Source organism: Nannospalax galili, unplaced genomic scaffold (assembly GCF_000622305.1).
Source record: "Nannospalax galili isolate Female #2095 unplaced genomic scaffold, S.galili_v1.0 scaffold629, whole genome shotgun sequence".
Lineage (NCBI taxonomy): Eukaryota > Metazoa > Chordata > Mammalia > Rodentia > Spalacidae > Nannospalax > Nannospalax galili.
In genome coordinates, this window is record NW_008360323.1 from 1,531,664 (window position 1) to 1,537,462 (window position 5,799).

Here is a 5,799-nt window from a genome sequence, read left to right on the forward strand (position 1 = left end):
CCGCCCGCCTCGGATCCGGCTCAGGAACCCCGCGGCGACGGATTCCTCCGGACGCTGTGCAGCGGGGCAGGGCCGGAGCCCGAGCGCACTGTCCCGAGCGGCGGCGAGGATGAAGAGGGCAGCCCGGCAGCAGCTCCCTGGGCCAGGACCTCACGCCCGCCAGAGGGGAGCCAGGGGGGCGGCGGAAGCGCTCACGCCGCCTGCTCCTTCCGCCGCCGCCGCCCGAAGCGGGGGCGCCCGCGGGAGAGAGAGGCGAAGTAGTCCCTGGCGACTTCTCCCCGGCCGCCGGCTTCCCGCGGGAGCCGAGGGGCCGCTGGGGTGCGGATGTGAGCCTGCTGCCGGGACGGGGAGGTGGAGATGCAGGGGTGCGGGGAGGAGGAGGCCTAAGAGCGGTGGCCCCCGGACGAATCACTGCAAGTGGCGATCGTGGGCAGCATAGCAAGTTTCAGGAAAGTAGTTCCCTCCTCCTCCTCCTCCTCCTCCTCCCCTCGTTTCCCAAATCGTGGGGCCGCGGGAGCGGGGCGAGGAGCGAGGCGGAGGGATACACTGCCGCACCGCGCTCGTGTGCGTGCGCGCGCTCCAAACTCTTGGCACGCCGCGAAAGGGGGCGGGGGTGCGAGCTTCAAGCGGAGCTGCTCCGGAGATTGCATTGTTGCGACGAAACTCCCCGTTACTTCGCGTGGAAGAGCCGGGTTGCCTGGACGAACAGGCGACAGATTGTGTGTTCAGGGAGGAGATCTGGAGCCCACTCTGTTCTGTGCAGTGCGCGCGCGCGCTCGGGTGTGTGTATGTTGTGTTGTCCTTGCAAAGAATGGAACTGGCATGAGTTCATCTTTAGTTAGTGGGGGGTTCCAGGCAGGGACTGCAAAGAGAGCTCCTCCTGCTGTCCCTCTGGTTGCATTGCTGCAGTCCCTTAGCTGCTTGCACAAGGGAGGGTGTGTGGTGTGGTTGTGTGTGTGTGCAGAGAGAGAGGGAGAGAGAGAGAGAGTTGGCTTTTAATGCCTCTCAACGCGATTCTTAGTGCGCAGAAGGTTTGCTATGCCGGGCATTCATCTCCGAAAGCCTGAGTGTTTGTTAATGGAGAACGACTTCCATTGAAGCCCGGGGTAGGCGTATTACATGAATCTGGCGCATCTAGCAGCACAGGAAATAACTCCCGCTGCGAGTGTGGTTGCATAACTATAGCGCAGGCGATGCCTGTGTGGCACGAACTCTGCCGAACGGAGGCGGAAAGGTTGTTGGATAGGCAGCTGTCACGTTTGCATTGATAGAGGGCAATGTATGCCTTAATCTCAGACCTTAATCTCAGACTTTTGCACCGAAACCTTCTAGGGTTGAGGGCTGAAGCCTAGGATCTCTCTGGCCAGAGGGCTAGGAACCCTTGCCTCTGCAAATTCTATTATCTCTTCTGTTATCTACAAAATCAGCCTATACACATGATGGCCTGGGGGACTGAATCCCAAGCACTCCCAAGTTCCTGACCTCCCCAGGTAGTTCTGTGCAATGCTTCTCACTTACTGCCTTCTGGGGTTAATGCGACCTCTAAGGGAACCAAGGTTGCTGCTCCAGCTACCTCCAGGCCTGTAATCCCAGCTGATGAGGAGGCTGAGGCAGGAGGATTACAAGTCCAAGACCTGCATGGTTAACTTAGAAAAACACTGTCTCTAAAAACTTAGAGGCTGGAGAGATGGCTCAGTGATTAAGAGTGCTGACTGCTCTTGCATAGTACCAAGTTAGGTTCCCAGCACCCACATGGCAGCTCACAACCATCCTTAACTCCAGTTCCAGGGGATCTGAAGCCCTCCGCTGAGCTCCAGGGGCATTGAATGACATAGGTGCACATACATACATGCAGGCAATATGATCATACACATAAAAGTAAATATTTTTAAATGTAGTATATTTTATTGAATTTTTACAAATTTCATACAAGTTATTTTGATCCTATTTACACACACACCCATCTCACCCCTCACATTTCACCCCCAGCCAGATTTCATGTACTCTGTCATATATATTAAGGCCTATTGAGTCAAATGTTCTTTGGTGTGTGTCCATCCACTGGAGCCTGGTTAACATATCTAATGTCACATACTTAAGGAAAACCAACACTCCCTCTCCCAGTAGTTACCTGTTGCTAGAAGCAACTCAGCTAGTTGAGACTTCTTCCCCATATCCCCACTTCAATGCTGGACTTTAGTCTGGCTTGTGCTTACATGGGTCCTGTGCATGCTGTTATCATTACTGTGAGTTTATTTGAATAACTTCCCAGGTGTCTGGAAAACTGTTTCCTTTTGGGCATCAACTACCTGTGGTCTTACCATCTTTCTGCCCCTCTTCTGCAATGGTCCCTGAGGAGAGATTTGATATAGGAGTCCTATTTAGGAATAATCACTCTGCAGTCTCTTATTCTCTTTGCTTGGGCCAGTTGTGAATTTCTGAATTACCACCTTTTTGCAAGAGGAAGCTTTGCTGGTGAGAGTTTCGAGATGCATTAATATTCTTTCTGCTCTCTGTTCCACTAGGTTCCCTGAGCCTTAGGTGTAGAAGTTGCATTGTAGATGTCACTTAGGGCAAGATACCTTACAGACACTTATTCTCTAAGTTTGTCTAGTTGTGGAACTTCATGATAGTCTCCATCTGTTATATAAAGAAGCTTCTTTGATGAGTGATGAGAGGTAGCCTTAGATACATATTAGTCTACAGTAAGAAATTATGTTGGTGACAAAAGTAGGTTTTTCTCTAGGATGCATGACCTCCCTCCAGCCATGGGTATTTGGCTTTGTTTACAGTACCACACATGAGTTCCCTCCCATCGAACAGGTTCTTAAATCCAATTAGACAGCTGTTGTTTACCCCAAGATAAAAGTGCCACTACTCCTCCAGTAGAGATTGTTTGCTGGGCCATTCATTGTTGTGGTTCATAAACCTTACAGCTGAATGAGATCATTGATTGGTTTTTCTCCCTTGGTAGTTTGCATACTGTCTTCTGATACTGTGGGAGCCAGTCTTCAGGGAGCAGGCTTCCAGACCATTTCTATTAGATTACTCTAAATTCTGTGTCCAAAATATGCCCTGTTTTCAGCCATAGGGTCTTATCTTCAAGTTCTGGAGGCAATCAAGGGTTGTAGCAATAATGTGTATTATTTTGAGAGCCTCTTAGTCTACCCTCCCAACAACTCCAAGGGAGATTTCCCCTGCCTGGCACTGTGGGTTTTTTGTTGTGTAGCCTTCAGCTATAGTCACATGCACTCATATGTATATTGTACATGTAATTTTCAGTAGGCTTTTGAAAAAATACATTTCCCTCTAAACAAATGAAATATCTTTTTTTAAAGGGACTTAAGATATAACTCAGTGATGGAGTGCCTACATAGCCAGTACATGAGGACCTAGGTTGAATTCCCAGTTTGAGGAAGGAGTGGGTTGAATCAAGTCTAATAACCACAGACTCTGTTTTTAGGCGAGTTACTTAAACTCTGCCTGTGCCTGATGGGGATAATAGTACCTATTTCACAGTGCTGTTATGTTGGTTAGTGGGATATTAATATATATATATATGTATATATATCACTAAAACAGATTAAGAGTTCATATGATGGTCTCATTCTCACCATAATTTTGTAAAACAGAGATAATAAAGTCCATGTCAAAGTGATGCCATGTGAAGTTTAAATGTAAAGCACTTGGTATTGTTCAGTCATTCAACAAATAACCATCTGTCATCTTCTGTGTACCCCAGTAGACACATGACCTGGCCCTTTTAAGCCATCAACAATGATAACCATCATAGTTATGATTAAGAATGAAGTTTGCTGTTTACAAAGGCAGCTTTCACTTTTGAAGATAAGCAGCTGCTTGAGGTTCTTGTGCAGCACAGAAATAATCAGTCCTAGCTTTTGGAGAAGATGGGAAAACTGTCTTTGTTTATCATATACCAACTACTGTATTGGCCACTTTCATACACACACACCGTCTATAAGGTTCAAAATATGGTCAACAGCTCAAATCAATTACCAATTCAACTTATTCCAAGCCCTGTGGACAAGACACAGGATGATCAAGCCATCCACTCCCTTTAGTGGTTCTCATTTCTATCTTAGGATCCTTTTATGTCCATTTTAGCAGGATATTTATAATTCCTACTTCTTACCCAGTAGTCGATGATCTTCCTTTTTTAAAAAAATTGCTCTGGTCTGGCAGAGCTCTAATTTTTTTGACTCTGAAACAGAAATGATCTTCAAAGAAGCTCAGAGCCAGAGTCTTCTACTCTGACTTTCAGTCACTTTGACTTCTCTAAACTCCAGGGGCCTTGTCTCTCCTAGCGCCTGGGCCTTCTGAGGGGCAAGAGACAGGGTATTCTGTGAGACCTACTTGCATCTTGATTTGCAAAGAAATATTTTAAAATTGGATGATTAGGGAACTTTGAACACTACCAAGAGATTTGATGAAAGTAAAGAAGATTTTTAAAAATCTTGCTTTCTGGTTATGTTTTTTATTTATTATTTTTATTTTATGTGTATGTGTGTATTGCCTGCATGTAGGTAAGTGTACCTGTGTCGTGCAGTGCCCGCAGAGGACAGAAGAAGCTATCAGATCCCCTGGAACTGGAGTTACAGACAGCTGTTAGCTGTCGTATGGATGTTGGGATTCGAACCCGGGTCTTCTGCAAGAACAGTATTCTTAACCGCTAAGCCATCTCTCCAGCCCCTATGGTTAAGTCCTTATCTTTTATCTATGTGTACTGAAATAGTACAGTTTAAATGATATGCTAGCCGACACTTCAAAATAATAGGCTGAGGAGACAGATAAAGCAAGATTAGCTATGGGTGAGTACATTTTCTTTACTGTTTTTCAAGTTTGAAATTTTCAACTATAAGTTTTTCTTTCAAATTTGTGAGTACTTCTTTATGTACTTTTTTTGTTTCAAGTGCTGAGGATCCAACCCAGACTCTTGTACATATTAAGCAAGGGCTCTACCTCTGTGCTAGTTTGCTTCTGTGCTGCTGATAAAACACTGACCAAAAGCAATTTGGCCAGAAAGGGTTTATTTCATTTTACACTTTATAGTCCATCATCATGGGAAAGCAAAGCAAGAAAGCAAGGTGGGAACCTGAAGGCAGAAACTGAAGAGAAGACCATGGGGGCACACTACTGCCTGGCTTCCTACCTTTGATTTACTCAGCTACATTGCTTAAACTGCCCAGGCCCACCTGCTAGGGATGACACCACCCGTAGCAGTTTTGTTCCTCCTACATCAATTAACACCTAAGAATATGCTCCACATACATGCCTACAGGTCAGTCTGATGGAAGGAATTTTTAAACTTAGGTTCCCTCTTCCCAAGTATGTCAAGTTGACAACCAAGATTACCCATCACAACCTCTACCTATAGTCCCTCCCAGGTCTATGAGTTTGGTCTTTTATATATATCTCCTGAGGCCCCAACCCAGAGACTCTGATCAGCAGGTTTGTAATGTGACTAAGAACTCCAGTTTTTCAGAAGTACACCAGGCACCAGGCCCTTTTTAGTCCTTCATAGTCTTCTTTACCAGTCATCCTGTCTCTTAACACTCCCTGACTAAAACCACTGTTCCAGCTAGCACAAAAGGACAGCCTAGGGTGTATGTGAGAAGCTTAACACATCACCTTAAGTTCACACTCTGTGCAGTTGCTACTAGTCAAGGATTCTCTAGTGAGGTTCAGAGTCATCAAGAGAGAGGATATGGGTATTTGCTTGGCTGTGCTTTCTCAGTGGGCCTGTGAAAGGAGGGTCACAATTGCTGGTTCCCACAGGTC